This window comes from Pan troglodytes, chromosome 20 (assembly GCF_028858775.2).
Source record: "Pan troglodytes isolate AG18354 chromosome 20, NHGRI_mPanTro3-v2.0_pri, whole genome shotgun sequence".
Taxonomy (NCBI): Eukaryota; Metazoa; Chordata; class Mammalia; order Primates; family Hominidae; genus Pan; species Pan troglodytes.
Window position 1 is genome coordinate 18439725 of NC_072418.2, and position 23766 is coordinate 18463490.

At 47.2% G+C, this 23766-nt stretch overlaps 1 pseudogene; it reads right to left on the minus strand.

Moving 5' to 3' along the window:
- Nucleotides 1–557: 557 nt before the first annotated feature.
- LOC455801 (cytochrome P450 4F12-like) lies at nucleotides 558–19312 on the minus strand (annotated as a pseudogene).
- Between the last annotated feature and the right edge of the window lie 4454 nt (nucleotides 19313–23766).

Consider the following 23766-nt stretch of genomic DNA (forward strand, 5'->3'; position numbering starts at 1 on the left):
TCCAGATGTCATGCCTTTGGGATGGTGTTTTGCTTCCAGTTATCTGGCTTTGGATCTCAAGGGTCAAACAGGATGGCCCTGACTGCACCCCACCCCAACATGGGCAGGTGATGGGAATGAAGGAGGAACCTAGAGGTGAAAGGGTGGGGATGTGCTGAACCCCTGACATGTGTGAGGGTGCCTGGCACATAGCAGAGGAGAGTAGGGGGAGGATTCAGGTAGTATCTGTTGGCCAGGCTGCCTGGGCAGAGTCAGAGGGTTCAAAAGAGGGGAAAAAATGGAGCTGTCTGAAGGTAGGGGAAGGGGGTTCACAAAAGCGATCAACTTGAAGGGGGAGACGTAGGGTGGGATGCTGGCAAGAAAGGGAGCTAAGAATTCCTAAAAGCCTACCAGGATAGAAGCTGCACCCTTCTATCCCTGTGTTCTGAGCTGGCTAAGGACCTCGGTCTTGGGACACTCCCAAAGCATGGAGGCCCTATGATCAGCCAAAGAGGCAGTCAGGTTCTTGGGTTCAGTGACAACACCCCACCTAACCCGCCCAGGTTATGCCCCTTCCCTGACGCCTCCCAGTCCTCAAGAGCCCCCTGCTGGCTGTCAGTAGAGGCCCAGGCACAGTTTTATTCCGGAGAATCTGGAAAGGCAGGTGGATGGTTCAGAGGGTCACTGCAAGCCCGCGTTCAGGGGCTCCACTCGCAGCCAAAGTCCTCCTTCAGCGCGCATGATCAGCTCCGGCTTCCTGCGGGGCTCCGTGTGGTCCAGCAGGAAGCGGAAGCGCAGCAGCGTCAGCGCCAGGACCACCTTCATCTTCGCCATGGCGAACGCCTGCCTGATGCAGTTCCTGCGGGTGGGAGTGGGGACTGTGACTGCGCCCAGGACCCGCATTTCCGGCCCCATCACGCCGGAAACCTGGCCCGGGATCCTCAACCGCACCCAGATCAGCCTGAGAGATAGAGAGGGGCTGAGCATGCCTGGGACCCCCCTGTGGGTTTGCATGTCCCCCAGAGCCTGGGCCAGACTCCAGCTCCCAGCTCAGACCAGCAGATGGAGGAGGGGATTCTGAGCACTCTGCGGACCCTCTAGGACCTACTCACCCCCATTCTATGGACATTTTCCCATAAACTGTGAAGGAATGGAGGGAAAGAGAGCTGGAACTGGGACCATCTGTAAACTTCCCCCTTTTTCGACCCTCGCACCTATCACCCCATCCCCATACCAGACACAGGTGGCCCTTACCTGGGTCCCACAGAGAAGGGAATAAAAGCCAGAGGTGACCTCTCCTTGCTGTTCTCTGAGTTGAAGCGGAAGGGGTCGTAGACCTGGAGGTAAGACCAAGAGGGCTGCTGGGTGGGGTCTCCCAGGTCCAGCAGCCTTGGAAAGACAGTTGTGTGTGTGTTGGGGCGAGGTGATGTTGGATTTTCCTGATCAAAACCCTGCCTCCTCCTCTAGGAACCTTGGAATTGACGAAGAGGGCAGGGGGTCGGGGGTGGATGGGAAAGGCAGCACCTCAGGATCCGGTCACACAGTTGGGTTGTGATGGATTCCTATAATGTTGATGATGCAGATAAGGCCTGTGGGAGAGAAGGTGGCAGTCAGGACAAGGATCCCCCTGAAGGACCCCTCTTCCTACCCGGGGGGCTTCTCCCCATGAGGCTGTGAGCATCTTTGGGGATGACCCTACCATCTGGGAGCACAATGTCCCAGATGCAGTGGCGGGAGGTGTACGGAACAGGGGGATGCAACCGCAGGCTCTCCTTCACGCACACGGTCAGGAAGGGCAGCTGGGCCAGGTCGTACCTAAGGCAACACCCCAGCCCCAATCATTATCAAGGGAGCAAAGACACACTTCTCCAGCTTCTCTATTTCCAAGTGAGACCTTTTCTCCCTGTAACAAAATTAACTCCACGTGGATCAAAAGTTTGAGAATTAGAAAAGCAGAAAAAATTAGAAAAACAGAGAATTAGAAGTACCAGAGAAAATTTAGCCAAGTAGTTAAAAATATATACTCTGAGGAAAACACACCCAGAAGCCAGCTGAAAAAAGTTAACAAATTTGCATAAAAATAAATATTGTCTATGGCAAGAAAGCAAACTCAAATGCAAATGAATAAGAAACAAAATACCCAGATCCAATGTTTTGCTCTTATTTCGCATGGAACTAGAGATACCAGCAAGTGCAATTAGGCAAGGGAAAAACAAGAGAGTCATGCAATTTGAAATGTGGGAGTAAATGTATCATTTTGGCAGATAGTGATGTTATACTTAGAAAACACAGTAAGCTCCACTGGAAAACGTTTATAAACGTTTAAGATCCAGTAAAGGAGCTGAATTATCTGCTTAATCGTTCTTCTTTTGCCTTGGCTATTTAAAATTTTAATACCATCTAAACCTATCTGATTCAGAATTTGAAAACTGTAAAATATAATCCACTCCTATGGCCCAATGCCATCTACTTCTCCCCACACGTTGCCCAGGTTATTATTTTTTTAATGTATCCTTCCTGTGCTAATATTTAATATATTAAAAAAATTATATAGGAGCACACCATCTACTATACACTAGTATTCTGCATCTTTTTTTTTTTTTTTGAGACAGAATCTTACTCTGTTGCCCAGGCTGGAGTGCAGTGGTGCAATCTCCGCTCACTGTAATCTCCACCTCCCAGGTTCAGGTGATTCTCCTGCCTCAACCTCCTGAGTAGTTGGGGCTTCAGGCCTGCACCACCATGCCTGGCTAATTTTTTTGATTTTTAGTAGAGATGGGATTCCACCACGTTGGCCAGGCTGGTCTTGAACCCCTGACCTCAGATGAACTGCCCACCACAGCCCACCTCAGCCTTCCAAAGTTCTGGGATTATAGCCATGACCCACCGTGCCTGGCCTATATCTTTTTCTCATTTAACAGTTTATCACTTTTTCTTAGCCCCTGGAACTTACGTCAAAATAAGGTTATCCCTACTCTGGAGCTATGAAATAATTTTCTCATGGTTTCATCTAGGGTTTTTAAGACTCTTTTAAAAAAATTTTATTAATCTGGACATTATCTTGTCATAAGACATGAGAACCAGCTTGTTGCCTTTTTTCCAGAAGGCTTTCCAGTTGTCCCAAGAGCTTTTACTTATTTTTTCTCTTGATACACAGCATCATCTTTAGCATGTACTGTGTTCATTGGGCACAGAATTTATATGTATAAATCATTAGTTTTTCATGTAGAAATAACCACCAACTGAAAAGATGATAATAAAAGATGCTAGTCATAATAATATAAAATACCTGGATTAAACTTAAAAAGAAACATGAAATCTCTGTACTTTATTATAAATTTCTCTCAATCCAAATAAAAGATACACTTTACCATGGCAACAAATGTATGTAAGGGGTGATTTAAAAAAAAGTAACTCTACCAGCTATTAAAACCTATTAAGAAGTTGCAGTAATAGCAATAGTCTGGCAATGCTGTAAGAACAGAAAAACAGACCTATTCAAAAGACTAGAAAGCTCAGAGACAGGCAAGTGAATAAATGAAAACTTCCCATCTGCTGAAGGAAGCTCTACGAAACTCTGGGAAATAGATGGGTACTATGGCTGCAAAAGAAAATGTAGACGAATTTGACTTCATAAAAATTAACCAAAAGTACCCCCAAACAAGTCAAAAGGCAATCTTTTGCAACAAAAGACAGAAAAAAAGATTATTGTAATACACATCCTTTTAAGTAAGTATGAAAAAACAACCCGAAGAAAAACAGCAAAAAAAAAAAAAAAAAATGTAAGATGACCAATCCCATAGAAAGAAAACAAATGGCTTATCAACTTGGGCAAAAGATGTTCTTCTCCCTCTTATTTAAGAAAATGTTCATTAAAAGATGAAATATTAAAATTGACAAAAACTTAAAATTTAATAATACAGTAATGCTATTGGTGAATTTATGGGGAAGTTTAAGCTTATGCCATCAAACTCAGCTAATATAGGAATGGATTTGCACTCATTTTTACAATTGTAGAATGCAAATGGTCTTTGATTCAGCAATTCCACCTTTGGGAGTGTGTCCTACAGAGATGCTCACACGTATAAACAGTGGTCACTGTACACACATGCCAATTGCAACAGGTTTAATTTAGCAAAAGGCTAAAATGAGCCAAATATACATGGATAGGAAGATATTTAGATACACATCCACACAATGGAATAGTATACAGCTACACAAAAGGAGGAAATAAGGATCACTAGTCCTGTCACACAATGCAGGCTAGAAGGTGAATCAGTACAGAGACTCTGAAAGGCAGATTGACAATTCCACAATAATTGAAAATGTTTACATAAGTGACTTCAAGAAAGGGACGGGCCAAATAAAGTATGGAATGCTATTCAGCAGTCAAAAAAATAGCTATCAGACACACTGTTGAGTGGAAAAAAAAGTGTTCCAAAATGTCTATATATATATCTCATAGTGCAAAATATATATGGAATATATAAGGAGATAGATGATAGAAAGTTATGTAGATAGATGGATAAACAAACAGACAGACAGATGACAAATCAGTATCTCTACAGGCCCCTTTGGAGAAAGGGAGGATATTAGGTGGGGTAGCAGGAATGTCAAGGATAACCCTTGTCTTATCTGTAATGTCTCATTGAGTGCAAGAAGAACCTGTTCTTTTGTAATTCAAACTCATTTTTTTGTAATTCTCATTATAAACTCATTTTCCATGTGGTATATATACAAAATGGAGTGCTATTCAGCCTTAAAACAGAAGAAAATTATTTCATTTGTGATAGCATGGAAGAACCTGGAGGACATTATGCTAAGTGGAATAAGCCAGGCACAAGAAGACAAATAGCATGCGACCTTAATTACCTGTGAGATCTGAAATAGTTAACATAGAAATCAGAGAAACTGAGAAGAGAATGGTGGTTACCAGAGGAGGGAGGAAGAAAGAGTGGAAAGACGGTCAAAGGGTACAAGTTTCTGTTAGACAGGAGGAATAAGTTTTGAGACCTATTACATGCATGGTGACTACAGTTAATAATAATATATTTTTCAAAATTCCTAAGAGAGTAAATTTCAAATGTTCTCACCATAAATATGATGAGTATATGAAATGGTGGTTATGTTTATCAGATTGACTTAATCATTCCACATTGTATACATATATTATAACGTCACATTGTACCCCATAAATATATATAATATTAATAAACATAATAAATAAAAATAAACTTATTTTCCAAAACTCATATTTTGAGGAAAAGAAAAGAAAAGAAAACATCTTGCTGGGTACAGTGGCTCACGCTTATAATCCCAGCACTTTAGGACACCGAGGCAGGTGGATCACAAGGTCAGGAGTTCGAGACCAGCCTGGCCAACACAGTGAAACCCCGCCTCTACTAAAAATACAAAAATTAGCTAGACATGGCGGCGGGTGCCTGTAATACCAGCTACTCAGGAGGCTGAGGCAGGAGAATTGCTTGAACCTGGGAGGTGGAGGTTGCAGTGAGCCGAGATCGCGCCATTGCACTCACTCTAGCCTGGGCGACAGAGCAAAACTGTCTCAAAAAATTAAAAAAAAAAAAAGGAAAGATCTCAAAAGATATATTGTTAATGTGCAGATCTGTGACACTTTATTTCTTTTTATTTCAACAGCATTTGGGGTACAAGTGGTTTGGTTACATGGATGAATTCTACAGCGGTGAATTCTGAGGTTTTAGTGCACCCATCACCTGAGCAGTGTATACTATTCCCAATATGTTGTCTTTTCTCCCTTATCCACCTCCCAACCTCGCTCCCTAAGTCTCCAAAGCTGATTATATCATTCTGTATGTATTTGTGTCCTCACAACTTAGCTCCCACTTAGAGGTGAAAACATACAGTGTTTGGTTTTCCATTCCTGAGTTACTTCACTTAGAATAATGGCCTCCAGCTCCATCCAAGTTGCAGCAAAAGACATTATTTCATTCCTTTTTATGGACGAGTATTACTCCATGGTATATATATATGTCACATTTTCTTTATCCACTCATTGGTCGATGGGCACTTAGGTTGGTTCCATATCTTTACAATTGTGAATTGTGCTACTATAAGCATGCATGTGCCTGTATCTTTTTCATATAATGACTTATTTTCCTTTGGGTGGATACTTAGTAGTTGGATTACTGGATGGAATGGTAGATCTACTTTTAGTTCTCTAAGGAATCTCCTTACTGTTTTCCACAGAGGTTGTGCTAATTTACATTCCCACCAGCAGTGTAAAAGTGTTCCCTTTTCCCCACATCCACACGAACATCTATTGTTTTTTGACTTTTTAATTATGGCCATTCTTGTAGAAATAAGGTGGTATCTCATTGTGGTTTTTTCATTTGCATATCCCTGATGATTAGTGATGTTGAGCATTTTTATATGTTTCTTGGCTGTTTGTGTATCTTCTTTTGAGAATTGTCTATTCATGTCCTCTGCCCACTTTTTGATGGAATTATTTGTCTTATTCTGGCTGATTTAAGTTTCTTGTAGATTCTGGATACTAGTCCTTTGTCAGATGCATAGTTTGCAAATATTTTCTTCCACTCTGTAAGTTATCTGTTTACTCTGATGATTATTTATTTTGCTCTGCAGAAGCTTTTTAATTCAGTTAGGTTCCACTGATTTGTTTCTGTTTTTGTTGCATTTACTTTTGGGGTCTTAGTCATGAATTCTTTGCCTAGGCCAATGTCCAGAAGAGTTTTTCCAAGGTTATCTTGTAGAATTTTTATGGTTTCAGGTTTTAGATTTAAGTCTTTGATCCATCCTGAGTTGATTTTTGTATAAGGTGAGAGATGGGGATCCAGTTTAATTTTTCTACATGTGGCTGTCCAGTTTTCCCAGCATGACTTATTGAATAGGGTGTCCCTTTCCCAATTTATGTTTTTGTCTGCTTTGTGAAAGATCTGTTGGCTGTAAGTATTTGGCTTTATTTCTGGGTCCTCTATTCTGTTCCGTTGGTCTAAATACCTACTTTTACACCAGTGCCATGTTGTTTTGGTAACTATAGCCTTGTAGTATAATTTGAAGTCCAGTAATGTGATGCCTCCAGATTTATTCTTTTTGTTTGTTATTGCTTTGGCTGCACAGGCTCTTTTTTGGTTCCATATGAATTTTAGGATTGTTTATCCAGTTCTGTGAAAATGATGATGGTGGTTTAATGGGCATTGCATTAAAATATGTAGGTTGCTTTGCATGGTATGGTCATTTTCACAATATTGATTCTTCCAATTCATGAGCATAGGATGTGTTTCCATTTGTTTGTGTCATTTACGATTTCTTTCAACAGTGTTTTGTAGTTCTCCTTGTAGAGATCTTTCACCACCTTAGTTAAATATATTCCTAGGTATTTTATTGTATTTTATCTTTGGAACTATTTTTTTGGCAGCTGTGTGAGTTAGAGGGCTGTTCTTAGATCACTGGGGTAATGTTCCAGAAGTGAGTATAACTGCCTCTGCCTTGCAAAAGAGCTTGCAAAGGGAGTGGAGAGTAGCAGGTGGCAGTAAGCCTCATCCGGCTCCCATGCAGTTGGCAAGACTGATCTCACTCCTGCAGTGCTCCACCCATAGCACTGGATTTAGATCCAGGTAGTCTATGCACAGAACTCAGACCTGCCCCAGGCCATAAGCTTTTCCCCCAGAGATAGCAATACTTTTAGTCCATGCCCCTTTTTGTCCCTGTCCAAGGCCAGGCACCCAGCTCCTGCACTCCTGTCTGCAGCACACTTCCCACTTGCCCCCTGGGTTCTGGTCAAGGCAGTTCATCCCCACTTGAGGTTATATCAAGAAATTCAGTTGGGCATTTCAACCTGTGACCCCTGCCTGAGCTAGTTGGCTGGCTTCTGCAAGGTCCCCTGTGAGATATAATAAGGAATGGCTTCCCTCAGTCCATGCTGGAGATTGGGAATGCCTGCAAGGCACTTTCTGCTGCTGCTTCTATTTTTCTATTTCTTACCACTCCCTAAATCAGTTCCAGCTCTGGGTAGAGTTAAGGCCTCCCCCTGCTGTCTGGCTTTTCAGACTCCCCAGTGAAGATGTGTACCCTGGAGGCAGTCTCTCCCCCTCTCACACTCTGAGGATTCACAGTTTTTCACCTGTCTCACAGAGTAGAATGCAGCCTGTAGCTTCTTTTGAAGGGTCTGTGGATTCTTTTGGGTTTCCTGTTAAGCCTCTGTGTTGTTTCTTGGGGAAAGGAAGTTCACAGTGTGAATCTCTACATACTTTTCTGTCCTTCCACAAGGGAGAGACACACTGACATTGCCTCCAATCCATCATCTTGGAAAAAAAATGTTGTGTCTATTTTATATACTCCTATTTGTATAGAAAAAGTCTGTGTTCATGTAAAGTGGGCATCAAGATAACCATTTTTCTGGAAGGACACACAGAAAACCATTGATGGTAGAAACCACTAGTGTGAGACTTAAGAAGGAAGCTCATTTTTTATCATAAATTTTTGGATTTTTTTTTTGACAGAGTGCACAATTTTGCTTGAAAGCTAGGTTTTTAAAAGCATAGAAATGTGTTGCCACTTCACAGGACTGCTGGGCTGAGCAAAGTCTTGGACAGGAGGACACTGCCTTCAAAACACCTGTCCAGTCCATTGCCTCTTCTCCATCCCCAGCCCCTGGCCTGGCTCAGGTCCCAGAATGTCCTCACTGGGACTTCATTCTACAGCTGATCCTCTCTAATATGCTCTCCACAGTAGTCCTGAAAGGATCTTCCTTCTGCCCAGATCTGGCCTACCCCTCCCCTGCTCAGCCACTTCCTATGGCTCCTAATTGCCTTTGGGTTAAAATGGAAGCCATTAACATGTTTTCCATGTCTTCCACAGCCAGGCTCTGCTGCCACCTCCATTATTATTATCTCATCATGACTCAGTTTCTCCCTCTCTCATTCTCTCTCTGTCTCGTTTTCTCTTCCCCCCTCTCTTTATCTCTCTCTGTCCCTCATTTTCCCTCCCTCTTCCTTCTTTCTCCCTTTATAACCTTCTCCTTCCCCCTTACACAAACAACTCCTTCTCTTTTTCCCTCTTCTCCCTCTCTCCCACCCCTGCTTCTTTCTGCATCTTTGCCAAGGCTGTCTTTTTGACTTAGAGCACTACTGCATGCAAACGTCTACTGATCATCATTCAGGATCTCAGTTAGAATACTTTTATTTATTTATTTTTACTGTTTTAGAGATGGGTTCTTTCTATATTGCCCAGGCTCATCTTAAACCGTACCTCAAGTGATCCTCCCACCTCAACCTCCTTAGTACTTGGTATCACGGGCGCCAGCCACCACATCTGGTGTGAAACACTTACTATATTCTCAGTCTGCTTCTCTTGTTCTCAATACCATCCTTGTCCATGTGGACAGAGAATGTCCTACCTGAGACTCTTCCCACTAGGCTGGGAGTACCTGAAAGACACATCCCTGGACAGTGTTCTTTCCAGGTATCCAGGGAACAGAAAGGTGCTGGGAACAGAACTGGCATTGGAAAGACATGTGGAAGAGTTTGCTGAATGAAGACTGAATGGATGAATGATGCAGGTATTCTAGAAAGAGATAGATGACTTTTACCCCCAGGTCTCCTTTACAACTCCCTGGACTGGACTGGAGGGTAGGAATTAGGGAACAGAAGAGCAAACATTCAGGAAGTGAAGATGTTTGAAAAAAAATGATAATTCAGAGAAAATAAGAAGTGAGTGAAGGGAAAATTCATTGACTGAACATGTCTAGCTGTCATCATCTGCCTTCACATATTGTCACCAGCTCTCTCAGCAGGCTAGGACTCTCTGTCCTAAAAGCCTGAAAACTTTCCCCTGCTAGCCAGGCTGGATATCAAGTTCTGCCTCTGGGCTCTGCTCCTAATACTACTAAGCAATAATGGAAGAATTGACAAAAACAACTTTCTCCCTTCCCACTTGGGGAGCAGAGCCAATGACAGGCTCAGGAACAGGCCAGAAGAACCTGCACTCACCATTCAATCTCTTTAGGATCACGGTCCTTCGAAGCTCTTGCACCTCCTGCCGGCAGTGCTCCTGGTATTCTGGGTGCCTCGCGAGGTTGTACAGGACCCAGGAGAGACCACTGGCTGTGGTGTCATGGCCTGAAGGGGAAGCGGGCAGGCTTGGGTCTCTGGGCTGCTTCAGCACCAGAGGGTGGACAGCGTCCATGCATTGAGGCCCTCAGGGAGGATGGAGGGAGGGGGAAGATAGGCAGAATTGAGTGATCCAGGGCCCAGCCACTATGTTCCTGAGATGAAAGGACCCCTGTCCTCACTGTAGTCCCACACTGGGAGCCTCACCTGCAAACATGAAGGTGTCAGCCTCTGCTCTTACATCCTCATCTGACAACACCTTCCCATCTTCATCCTGAAGGGAAAGCAAGACAAACCCTCCCCCAAATTTACTATCTCTGAGACTCCCGAGTCTCACCTGAGACAATCTCTGAAGATCCGATCTTATTCCAGAAACTCAAACCCACTCTGCATGTCTAGATCTCTCTTGTTCACCATCACCAGAGCCCCCATTCCAAGGTCTTCCCCCCAGCTCCTTTGCCTCGTCTTTGGTCCCTGGTGGGAGGAATCAATGACTCGAATATTTTCATATTTCTGTATAATGAAGACTTTAAGAGAAAAAGATACTGGCAACTTGGGGTACAGGATGTTTAAACGGCAATTTGCCTTGGAGGTTAAAAATTACGTATTGCTTTAAAGATATTTGCTCACATTCTGTAGTGGTAAACTCAGAGAATCTTATCTTTCCAGAAGATATTTGGATTATAAACCTATAGAAATTGCCATCTCACTGGAGAGTAGTAGTTTATACTCCTGAACAAAGCATTCTCTCTCTCTCTCTCTCACCCTGTAAAAAAGAAGGAGCATATGAACTAACTGTCCTATATAAGATATAAGACTCATAATGTGGGGGCCCCTCTCCTATGGTGCAAATTCTTGTACATTTACAGGTAAAAACATTGTGTTGCCCTAGGAATGGGGAGCCAGCACAACAATCCTACTCCTCCCACAGTTACTGCTGTAAATAATTAATGGGCTGCTGTGATCCAGGGGTTTGGTGCATCTGTCATCATAGATATAGACATAGACGAAGACATAGACATACATAAAAATGTGAAAGACTAACTTACTAACTTGTAAGTTGAGTAAAATCGCAGGTTCTTCACAGTTTCAGAATTAGCAGTCCCCTGCGGGCTGCATTCAACAGAATCATCTCTAAAACCTATCTGTGATCTTCCCTTTCTCAAGCATCTTCCATGGCTCCCAGTGCCCTCTGGATGAAGTCCAATTTATTTCATCTGACATTTGATATCAAGCTCCGTTCTATCACTGTAATTCAGATCGTAGAGAAACCCACCTTGCTCAGCAGAAGCACATCAATGAAATCCAAAGTCTAGGACTTGGCTTTGTCCTTGAGGAAATCATCAATACCCTGAGTGGGAAGGGTACGGCGCTGCTCCTGGATGACGGCATCTGTGAAGTCGTGCACCAGGCGGCAGGCCCTGTGGAAGCGCCGCCCGTCATGGGAGAGGTAATACAGAAAGTCCATGTGCTGGAGGATATGCTGGTTTCTTTTTTCTACAAGAGCACTGAGCTCCAAGATGGTAGCAATATATTCACTGGGCCTCCTGCAGGCCAAGGGCAGAAAGGGAGGCAACAATGTAACATGCAAAGCCCAGGAACACCTCCCACCAGCAGCCAGGAGCTACCTCCCATCAGGAAACTGAGTATCTAGAAACAGATGGTCCTAGAGATACATGGTGGGTATCTGTCATGAGATTGACTCTCCTGACTCTCTTCGCTCCCTGCATCCTATCTCTGAGAGCTGTCTCCATGCACCTAGGTACCCGGAGTGTAGCTTGGACACCATGTTTCTCTCATCTCCCATCCAGTATCCAGTACTGATCATATTCCTTACCAAAACTGTCCACACAACTCAGACTTCATCCTCTTCCACTTCAGCCCGACTCCAGCCCCCACCATAACCAATTTGTACCCAATGTCAGCTCCATGTAGTGTCTACACTACTGTCAGATTCCCACACAACTCAGCTCTTACCACAGCCATCATCAGCTGAAACTCCTTCAAAAGCTCCCTGGGACCATCTTGATAAACTTCATACCACTTTTCCTGATTTTCAGTGTCCCTAATATCTAATCCTATTTCCACAACCAGATTTCTACTGTCTGTTGCATATGCTTGGCTCATCCTAACCTTATTACTGTTACTCAAATATTTCTACCTACCTGGAAAGACAACACTTTCTCCCCTTCCTTGACCTTAAAAGCCCAGCTATGATACAAATCCTCCTGAAAGGTACTTCGGGTTACTTTGCTCCTTCCTCCCTCCCCAACTTACTCCCTTTGGTCCATGGATTCACATCCCAGGCCCTGGGAAGGAACTCACTCCTGACAATGGCTGTCAAAGCTGAAGATGCATTTCTGCAGACTGTCCAAGGTCATGAGGCTGATGTGCTCAAACATGTCCAGACGACTGCTGCCCTCTGAGGCCAGGTGCTGCCACTTGTCCTGGCCAGAGAAATGAAGACGGCTAGAGCTGGGCCCTGCCTCCTTTGTGCCCCTCCCCAGTCGCAAACATCAAGATGGACTCCCCCACAACCAGCCTCCTGGTCCTCTGCCCCAGGAACCCATTGCCAGCAAGGACCAGACTGGGATGTGAGCAGAAACTGTTAGTATAGGAGATGAAGACCCATGGCTAGGAGTCAAGAGACCTGCATTCAAGTCTCAGCCTTGTCTCCTATGCTCTGTGTGCCCTTGGTCAATCTATTGCCCTCCTCTAGGTCCCACATGTCAAATATTCAATAATGGTCAAGATGATCTGCTTTGGGCCAGATAAACCAAGACAGAATCTCTGCTCCACCACCCCTAGATCAGTCTCCTAGCTGGAGACTGGTTGAACTGTTTCCAGCTCGCTAACCTCTCTGGCCCTCAGTTTCATCATCTGCAATCGGGCAAAAATAACCATAACTCACAGGGTTATTAAAATTAAATTAGACACATATGTCATGGAACTGGGACATGACATTGTTTTAGGCCTATGGTGAGTGCTCAGTAAATGTTCTCTTCACTCTTCTCCATTGTTACAAAGTCATTTCAAAAATATCCCTGTGTTGGGAGAGGCACTTCTTCATCAGCCCTGAGCATCCTTGCTGGGCATGCCAAGAATGCAAGGCCATGATGTTCTTACTTCAGCCATTTTTCAGAGTTGTGTTTGCAGGGAACAACCTGGAGAGATAAGGCAATGAATCCCCCTGGACCAATATCAGGCTTGTTTCTGCTACTATTAAAGCAGATTCCTTAAGCCTAATGCCCATTGTCTTTCATGCAATGTACTGCATGAGCAGGCAACTAGCAAGGCCCACTGTGTCACCCCCATGGAATTTAGGTTGACTCCGAAAAAGGATACAAACCAACAAGACATACATGTTGCTTGCTGTGCCTGAGTAATCAACTACCCTTTGTCTCTGACCCAGGGGTCTTGTGTCTTCTATTAGAATGCTGAAACAGTAACAAGCTAACTTATCAGCTTGCAAGTAAAAGAAACATCCTAGGCATATCACAAAATCCTGACCCCCAATTCTTCACTTCTCTTTGTATTTACATCCTTTGCACAGTAATTTTTCAGCAGCTTCCATTAATAGATGGATTCTATTTTACATCCCTTTTAGTCTGTGCTGGACATTTGATTTTCTTTGGCCAATACAGTGTGGTGAACATGATGATGTAATAACTCAAATAGCCCCAAGGCTGGTTGAACTTTGAAGCATTGCAGAGACAATGTCCAGAAATATTGCAGCCTCCTCTCAGTTTCTCGGAACCCAGTCTCTGCCATGTGAACAACAGGGTGCCTTCTGGAGGCAGAGAATCACATGGGGGAAAGTCCAGGTGTCAGAGCTGAGGCCATCCCAGATCAGCCTGAAGCTAGTGAAGCCCTAAACATGTGAATGAACTGGGCCAGGATCAGCAAAGCTGCCTACCTGCCCCACAGCTGCTCATGTACCAAAGTTGATCGCATCTACATCCAGAAGAACCAGCTAAATGTCTCACAGACTCATTAGCAATCATAAACCTTTATTGATCTAAACCAATGGGTATTGAAGTGGTTTGTAATTGGTAATGGCTACTATGTAATCTTCATCTTTACTTTTGCATTTACCTGGCTTCTGTGAAAGAAACATGGCATCTGACACCTTCTGAGTATCTACTATGTGCTAGGGACATGATTCGTTTGCATTATCTTACCACCTCTCAAGTAGGGATTATTATCCCCATTTTACAGATGAGGAACTCAAGGCTCAGAGAGGAACAGCAATGGCCTAATGCCACCCAGCAGAGCCAAAATTCCAGACCAGATCTGTCCACGGTCCCTCCACCCCAAGACTCCTGCTGGGACCCAGAGTTCAAGGGACTCACGTGCATGATGTTCACACTCCTGTTGAAGATCTTTATATAGGGTTTCAGGATGTTGAAATGGAAGGCGGGCGTCAGCATCCGACGGTGGCGGCTCCACTTGCCACTGCCACTCAGCAGTATCCCTTCTCCTAGTAGGGCAGCCAAGGACAGTGGGCAAGAGCAGCACCTTCCCCACCCCTGCCCAAGGTTGTCCCCAACCCCTTTCATCTGCAGGTACTCACCCAGCCAGGGCTTCAGGAACCTGATGGAGAGATCATCCTTGGGCGCAATAGCAGCTGGCATGAATGAGGACCATCAGGGGCCATGTAGAGGGCAAGAGAGGAACTTCAGGTATAGGGCAAGGCTCCCTACCAGCACTTTCCCTACTCCATGCCCAGCGTAGCAGGAAGGGGGCCAAGGGCAAAGGACGAAGGGAGGATAGAGGAAGAAGGACCAGCCCAGGCTGCAACAGCACAGTAGAGCAATGACACAACCTAACAGGGCACAGCACTCCCCAGCACGCCTTGACATGGCTCCTATATATCCCAACATGTTCTGCAACAACTGAGCACAGCTCCACACTCTACAAAATATCTTTAAAGGAGCCTAGGACACCCTGTCTGCCCCAGCACTCTCTGTCATTTCCTGAAATGGACCTGGGACCTGGGGCATGTCTCCAATGTTAACATGCCTGACATGGCCACAACATACATGATGAGCCCTAAATGACACATCATCTGACATGGACCTAAGATAGTCTTGCATGACTTCTGTGTACCTGATAGGCCCCAGATGGGATTTAAATATGATTTATTAAATGTCCTGGACATGTCCCAGGTGTAACCAAGACTTCTCTTCAAGCATGATTGGAATGGATTCTGAGACCTGGCTCAGGAAGACTAAAATAATAACTCTGACAATTCTCAAAGGGACCCTGGGTCCCAGACCTTGGACAAGCCACAAACATGGCCAAGAGATGACAAGAAGGAGAAAAGACAATTTCAAACCACATGTCAGAGAAGAACCAGAAAGGCTGGGACATGCCCCAAGTGTCCTTGGCCACAGCTGAGCCACACAGGTAATGACTTCTCCATATGATCCCAGGTAAAACATATGAGATACAATCAGGTATAATATAGAAATCATAGGCTATTTATGGGACCCCTTGGGGAAAGGTGAGCTTTCTGACAAGAGCTGAGCTTCCAAGACCCATGGTTGACACCATAAGAGAAGGGCTGCCTTAAAAGAAAAAGTTACTTCCACAATGGTTGAAAGTATAATAATAATAAAAGAAAAGAAAAGAAAAAAAAAGAAAAGGTGATGCAGAGAAATAGTGAAATTAAAAGGAGACAAATTCCTGATGCTGTTCATTGACACCTGGATCCAGCCATGCCTGAAGACCACTTTCTCTGGACTTTACACTCCGTTGATTCCCTTTATTTGCTTATAGTGCACAAAGTTGAGCTTCCATCACTCACAGGTGAAAGAGACCTCAGCAGCCAGAGAGAGCAGGTGACCTGCACAGAGTCACTAAGCATTTTGGGGTCAGAGCCATAGTTTCTGTGGGACGTTGCTCCTTCCCTTGCTCAGCCTGGTCTGTCCAAGGATGGGAAGAGCAGAGAATAAGGGAAGATCAACAAGCTGGTGTGGGATCTCTACTGGAGATTCTTGAGGCCTACAGGAGGACAGCAGTGAGCGTAGGGTGGATGAGTGACAGGATGAGGTATAAGGAACTGACCCATCATAGATGGATGTCACATAAATAGCAGCCCAGAATCGCCACCAGCGACAAGTCCTCCTACCGCTCTAGGCTGAAGGATGGACAAGGTTGGTGCCAGGACTGGCTGGGCCCCCAAATACCAATGATGCTCATTACATCATCCTACCCCACACTTAAAAAAAATTCCTACTCATAGGTCCAGACCCAGCTCCAACAATTCCTCCTCCAGGAAGCCTTCCAGCCTGCCGCAGCAGAACCCTAGTTCTCCTCTGGGTTGTCACACCCATCTCTTTCTTGCCCATTCCTGACCCCATGAATTTGGGGTTGTCTCTGTCCAGATCCATCTCCTCAAGTGTGGAGGTTCCTTCAGGACAGGGTTCTGGATTGAGGCTTCCTGGGGCCCTGGTGGTTCCCAGAACACCAGAGCAGGGGGTCAGATGGCAAAGGAGGTGGAAGACATTGAGATGAAAGTTGGCAAATACATGAAGGAAAGCAGAAAATGCCTCTTCTTCTTTCAATGGAGGGAGAAGAGAGAAAGAGGGGCCTGGGAACTGCAGGGGCTTCACAGAAGCTTAGGGGAGAAGGAGCTGGAAGCCCTTGGATGGAAGCCCCCAGCACCCACCACCACAAGCTCTGCATGGGTACCTGAGGCATTGGTGATAGACCGGATGATGTCAGGGTGGCATAAAACAAGGAAGGGGAAGATGGGACCCAGCCATATCCTAAAGCCCTGGGGATAGGTGGCCGACATCTGGGTCAAGTTCTTCAAGCCTTCCTCTGTAGCAATGATCTGAAAGCAAGTCAGGGGCCATCACCCCTTGTGATGGTTAATTCTAGGTGTCCACTTGACAGGGCTAAGGGATGCCCAGATATCTGGTCTAACACTATTTCTGTGTACGTCTGTGTTTCAGGGGAGATTAGCATTTGAAGGTAAACTGAGGAAGGAAGACCTGCCCTTCCTTATGTGGGTGGGTGTCATCCAATCCATTGAGGGCATGAACAGGACAAAAAGGCAGAGGAAAGGGGGAATTTGCTCTCTCTTCTGCAGCTGGGACATCCGTCTTCTCCTGCCCTCAGAACTCCAGGTTCTCAGGCCATTTTGGACTCAGGCTGAATTTACACCACCAGCGTCCCTGGTTTCTGGCTTGCAGATGGTATATCATGGAATTCTTGGCCTCCATCATCACATTATCCAATTCCCATAATAAATTCTCTCTGTCTCTTTCTGTCTCCATACATACATGCATTAGAGGTAAGAAGAAATTCCCATCTAAGGAGATTCCATTTCTAGGGAGAACCCTGACTAATGCACCTCCCTAGAAGGAGCCACGGCAAGTCCCCCCGCAGCCACCAGATGTGGTGCAGCCTCTGCAGTGAGCAGCGTGTCTGGATTCTCAACAGCTGCAGGGGGTTTCTGCTGACCTCTGCTCCTTCTCTCTTGGGGCTGTCCCAGGATCCGAAGGTAAATACCAAAGCAGAGAGAGAAGACAAGCTGTCTGCTCAAGAGGATGTGTTTTCTCATCCTGGAATGATTTCAGTCTGGGGATTGCTTTATAGGGAAAGGTCCCCATGGGAGGTGGTTTGGGACAGCAGTGTGGCCTCAGGACATATCCCTAGGGCTGATTCCCACATCCTTTCGTGTCCTGGCTGGTCCACATGGGCTCTGGTTCCCCCCACAGATAAAGGGTCTGCACACTGAGGACCCCCCCATTCTCAGCAGCCCCCAGGGAAGCAGAGGTGACTCTAATGTCCCTCAGGATGGCAGCTCCCACCTGGGAGAGCCCCCCTTATGCCAGGCTCTGTGCTAGTGCCTCCTGTGCACCTGTGGACACGCCCATCAATCCTGCCATTTATGAGTGAGCAGACGGAGGCCACGTCCCCCAAAGGGGAGGGCAAGTCCAAGTAGGAGGGCAAGGTTTGGGAGTGTCAAGGACGGCTTCTGAAAGGGGAAGGGAGTGGCCAAATTATATCCCGGTTGAGCTATAGGGATCATTGGGACATCTGAGTGGGGAAGAGCATGTCACCCCTGGAAGGGGAAGGTGTGGGAGACTGCCTGCACTTCTCTTCTGGCCCACCAGTGTCCCTCCATAGGGGAAGGAAGTCAGAGCTAATTCCTGTGGGAAAGTAGCAGCCCAGAGATGAGCAGACACAAGGAAATGGGTCAGGCAGGGAGCAGCCCCTGTATAGTGGGCTCAGGAGGCCTGAAGTCCAGAGTGGAGAAGGTGGGCATGCCAGGAGAGCCCTGCTCTGTGCCCCACAGTACTGCAGGAGCCCCTTGGAGGTGCACTATTGTAGGAAAGACAGGCAGCACAAGGATCCAGACAGGCTGGGGTGGGAGGACAGGTAGGTGAGAAAGGCTTGGGATGGAACTACAGAGGAATGAGTGAGTGAGGAGAGGAGTGAGTGAGTGAGGAGAGGAGTGAGTGAGTGAGGAGAGGAGTGAGTGAGGAGAGGAGTGAGTGAGTGAGGAGAGGAGTGAGTGAGGAGAGGAGTGAGTGAGTGAGGAGAGGAGTGAGTGAGTGAGGAGAGGAGTGAGTGAGTGAGGAGAGGAGTGAGTGAGTGAGGAGAGGAGTGAGTGAGTGAGGAGAGGAGTGAGTGAGTGAGGAGAGGAGTGAGTGAGTGAGGAGAGGAGTGAGTGAGTGAGGAGAGGAGTGAGTGAGTGAGGAGAGGAGTGAGTGAGTGAGGAGAGGAGTGAGTGAGTGAGGAGTGAGTGAGTGAGGAGAGGAGTGAGTGAGGAGAGGAGTAAGTGAGTGAGCCGCCTCCCTCGCTTCTCTGCCGGCCCACACCTCAGCCACCCTCTAAACCCAGCTCTTTGAGCCCCCTTCCTGCCCTTTGGGAATTCCATCCACCCTGAGATCCCAGAGTCATCCTGCTGCCACACTCACGAGGACCTGGTGACCCCAAAACCATTTCTGTTTTGGGGGTTGTGGAAAATACTGAAGGCGGCGGCAGTTGTCATAGAAGGCATAGGTCCAGGCCAGGAAGCGGGCCAGGAGCCAGGAGGCCCCAACCAGCAGCAGGAGCAGCCACGGGAATGCTGCCACCTGCCCGAGGCCCAGCCAGGACAGGCTCAGCTGCGGCATCCTGCAGGGCAGACAGGATGGAGGGTGAGATCCTGAGGCCCAGGGAAAGGCTCAGGGAGCTCCAGGGACAGTGGAGAGGAGCAGGGAAGGGGTGGGTGGAGGCAGGAAAGGGAGGGCTCTGGGATGAATAAACAAGGACTGAGAGCTAAATTCCAGAAAGCCCCAGCCAAATCCAATAGCCAAGTGGCCTCTAGTTGCCTAGTAACCACCCAGAAAGGAGAAGAGAGAGAGAGACTGATTAGAGTCCAGAAAGGCCCAGCCTGAATCACTGGGAGGTTGCCAGGGGTCCGGTTACCAGGAAACCACCAGTCTCCCAGGCCAGCAGCCTGGAGACACCCCAGCCTTGGGCAGTGCCCCTCCCCATCCCAGGCCAGGAGGCTCCAGTCTGACCACCCCCAGCCTGGCACCTTCTGTCAGGAGCAGCTTGTACCACACAACCTCCTCTCCTCTTCTGCTGGGAGTTCTTTGCCTCTGGCCCCTGATTTAGGGAAAGGTCGTGGGAGGCTGGGCTGCGCTGGGCTGGGCCAGCCAATCTCCACAGCCTGGGTGCATCTCCCTTGCCTGGGAGATGCCGGCCAAAACCTGGGGTTTGGCCAGCTGGGTGCAGAGGAACCAGCTCAGGGTGCCCCAGTATGGGGACTGGATCCTCAGGTCTCAGCATCTCCCTCACAGTTTAGAGGGGAAGTTGGGGAGTGGTTAAAGGGGACTCTGAGCCCCAAGTTTACAGCCACCCTGCCCTTTCAAGGCAAGGATGTGGCAGGTAAAAGCATGAACTTGAGAGTTCACAGCCACCTGAGCTGGGCCAGGCCAACCCTTGTCCCAGATCATCTGGGCTCCTCTCCAAACATGGGTGGGGAGGATGTCAGGTGCTGCATCTTGGTACAGACTTAGGAGATTCAGAGACAGAAGCCTCTCATCTCTGGCTTCACAGCCTGGCAAGAGTTCAAGTCCTGCCTCCAGGCAGCCCAGGGCCTGAGCTGAGACCTGACTGCTTGAAGCAGGAAGAAAGAATCCAGTCCCAACCCTGCTGAGGATTACCTGGGTCAGAGTCTGGGGATAAAGAGCCCAGCTGGAGGAGCAAATCTAGAGGCTGGGCTCAGCTTAGAGGACAGAGCGGAGGCACAGGGGATGAGGCTGAGAGGGGCTGTGAGCGGACGGGGTCCAGGCAGGGGAGGGCAGAGCGAGGGGACCCCGAGTGGAGTCCTTGTTCTGCCCTGTCCTTTCTCTGACTGTGGGCAGTGTGGCCATCCTGGGCTCAGGCTTCCCATCTGGGAAATGGGATGTCAGATGAGGCCTTAGAGGGTGACAGAGGAAGGCTCCTAAGAAGAGAGAGCTCCAAAAAGAGGGACTGAAGGGAAGGGGATGACAACTAGCACTTGAGCTGCTGTGTGCCTGTCTCTACTCCATGCGAAAGACTGTATGGAAAACACTACTGTGTGTACCTACTGCGTGCCAGTCTCACTATATAAAGTGCACCTACTGTGTATCAGGTACTCTACATAAATTCTGTCTACTATGTGCCAGGTACACCACATAAAGCTCACCTACTGTGTGCAGCATGCTCTACATAATGTAAGCTTACTTTGTGCAGAGTACTTTATACAAAGTGTGCCTACTCTGTGCCACATGCCATATATAAAGCATACCTACTGTGTGCCAGGTGCTCCACATAAAGAGTGTCTACTGTATGCTGGGCGCCCTTCACAAATCCTGTATCTTGAGTCCCTGGTCCTTTATATAAACCATGCCTGCTGTGTGCCAGGTGTTCTAAATAAAGCACACCTACTGTGTGCCAGATGTCCTACATAAAATGTTCCTCCTGTATGTTGGGCCCCGTACATAAAATAAAACTGCTCTGTGCAACATACTTGACATAAAGCACACATACTATGTGCCAGGTACACTACATAAAGACCACCTACTGTGTGCCAGGTATGCCACATAAAGTGTGCCTACTACGTGTTAGGTACTCCACGTAAAGTACACCTACTGTGTGCCAGTTATGCCACATAAAGTGTGCCTACTATGTGTTAGGTACTCCACGTAAAGTACACCTACTGTGTGCCAGGTGCTCTACATAAAGTGCACCTACTGTGTGTCAGGTGCTCTACGTAAACCACACCTGCTTGTATCAGATGCCCAGCTGGATGACAACGCCCAAAGCTGTCCCACTACCCTCCCATCAGCTCTCTAGGCCAGAGTCCCGGGGATTGCTGGAGAGACCCAAGTGATGGCATCCAGAGGAGGGAAGATATCCATTTAACATAAAAGCAAACTGAGGCTCAGAGAGGCCAGGCCTCTAGCCCAAGTTGCAGAGCTCACAGGAACTCAGGTCTATGAGACCCTCAAGTCCAAATCCTTTCCTTCTGCCGTGCTGCTCCACCCCCATTCATTAGGGTCAATGCCATATTAATACAGGGACATTTATAATGGAGGAATTTCAGGCAACGTGGTGGCCCAGAGGAGAGCTATCTGGAGGCTGTTGAATCAGCACCTGGCTCCTCCTCCCACACCCAGGATGCTCCACCCAACAGATCCAGGGCTCTCCTCCTGGCCCTCCCTGGATCCTGTCCAGAATTGCCCTATAGGGTAGACTCGGGAGAAGGGGGTCTTGAAGGATGGGGCTCCTAGCAGAGCTGCTGAGCAGGAGGGTGGGGAAGACAGTGCTTCTGACACTAGCCGGGTGTTGGGGAGCCCCTAGACCTCCCCCACCCCACCACCACTGCCAGCTCAATCAGCCAGGGGATTCAGGCTGAGGGGGGCCAGCCCCTCCACACCTGTGGATATTTCTCACCAGGTGGGACGAGAGACTGAGAAAAGAAATAAGACACAGAGACAAAGTATAGAGAAAGAACAGTGGACCCAGGGGACCAGCACACTCAGCATGCAAGGACCTGTACCAGTGCCGGTCTCTGAGTTCCCTCAATATTTATTGATTACTATTTTCACTCTCTCAGCAAGGGGAGTGCGAGGGAGAAGAGGGTGAACAGGGTGATGATGGGGAGAAGGTCAGCAGGAAAACGTGTGAGTAACAGAATCTGTGTCATGAATAAGTTCAAGGGAAGGTACTGTGCCCGGATGTGCACATGGGCTAGATTTATGTTTCTCTTTACCCAAACATCTCAGTGTAGCAAAGAGTAACAGAGCAGTATTGCCACCAGCATATCTCGCCTCCAGCCACAGGGCGGTTTTCTCCTATCTCAGAATAGAATGAACAGTCAGATTTACACTGAGACATTCCCTTCCCAGGGACATGTGGGAAACAGAGGCCTTCCTCTTATCTCAACCGCAAAGAGGCTTTCCTCTTTCACTACTCCTCCTCAGCACAGACCCTTTACGGGTGTCGGGCTGGGGACAGTAAAGTCTTTCCCTTCCCACGAGGCCATATCTCAGGCTGTCTCGGTGGGGGGAAACCTTGGACAATACTCAGGCTTTCTTGGGCAGAGGTCCCTGTGGCTTTCCGTGTCCCTAGTTAATAGAGAATGGAGAATGGCGATGACTTTTATCAAGCATACTGTCTGCAGACATATTGATAACAAGGCACATGCCGCACAGCCCTAAATACCTTAAAACTTGATTCAATACAGCACATGTTTCTGTGAGCACAGGGTTGGGGCTAAAGTTACAGATTAACAGTATCTCAAAGCAGAACAATTTTTCTTTGTACAGATCAAAATGGAGTTTCTTATGTCTTCCTTTTTCTACATAGACACAGTAACAGTCTGATCTCTCTTTCTTTTCCCCACATCAGGCAGCTGAACTTACAGCCCCCAGTAAGTGGGGTGCATCACCCAATATACCCACCCCCTCTGCAAGGACAGACCTCACCTGCTGGCAGTTCCATTCCTGTCAGACTCAGGGAGCAAGGCCAGAGTTTCATGAACAGGTGGGCAGATTGCTTTGAGCCCAGGAGTTGGAGACCAGCCTGATCCACAAGGCAAAACCGTGTCTCTATAAAAAATACAAAAACTGCTCTCAAACAAACAAACAAACAAAAAACAAAAACAAAAACTGGCCGGGCGCAGTGGCTCACACCTGTAATCCCAGCACTTTGGGAAGCCGAGGCAGGCGGATCACAAGGTCAGGAGATCGAGACCATCCTGGCTAACACTGTGAAACCCCATCTCTACTAAAAATACAAAAAAATTAGCTGGGCGTGGTGGCGGGTGCCTGTAGTCCCAGCTACTTGGGAGGCTGAGGCAGGAGAATGGCGTGAACCTGGGAGGCCGAGCTTGCACTGAGCCGAGATCGCACCACTGCACTCCAGCCTTGGGAACAAAGCAAGTCTCCATCTCACAAAAAACAAAACTGAACTAAACAAAACTAAACCAGCCAGGCATGGTGGCATGTGCCTGTGGTCCCAGCTACTCAGGAGGCTGAGGCTGGAGAATCGCTTGAACCCATAAGGCAGAGGTGCTGTGAGCCGAGATTTCGCCACTGCATTCCAGCCTGGGTGACAGAGTGAGACGTTGTCTCAAAAAAAAAAGGCCGGGCGCGGTGGCTCACGCCTGTAATCCCAGCACTTTGGGAGGCCGAGGCGGGCG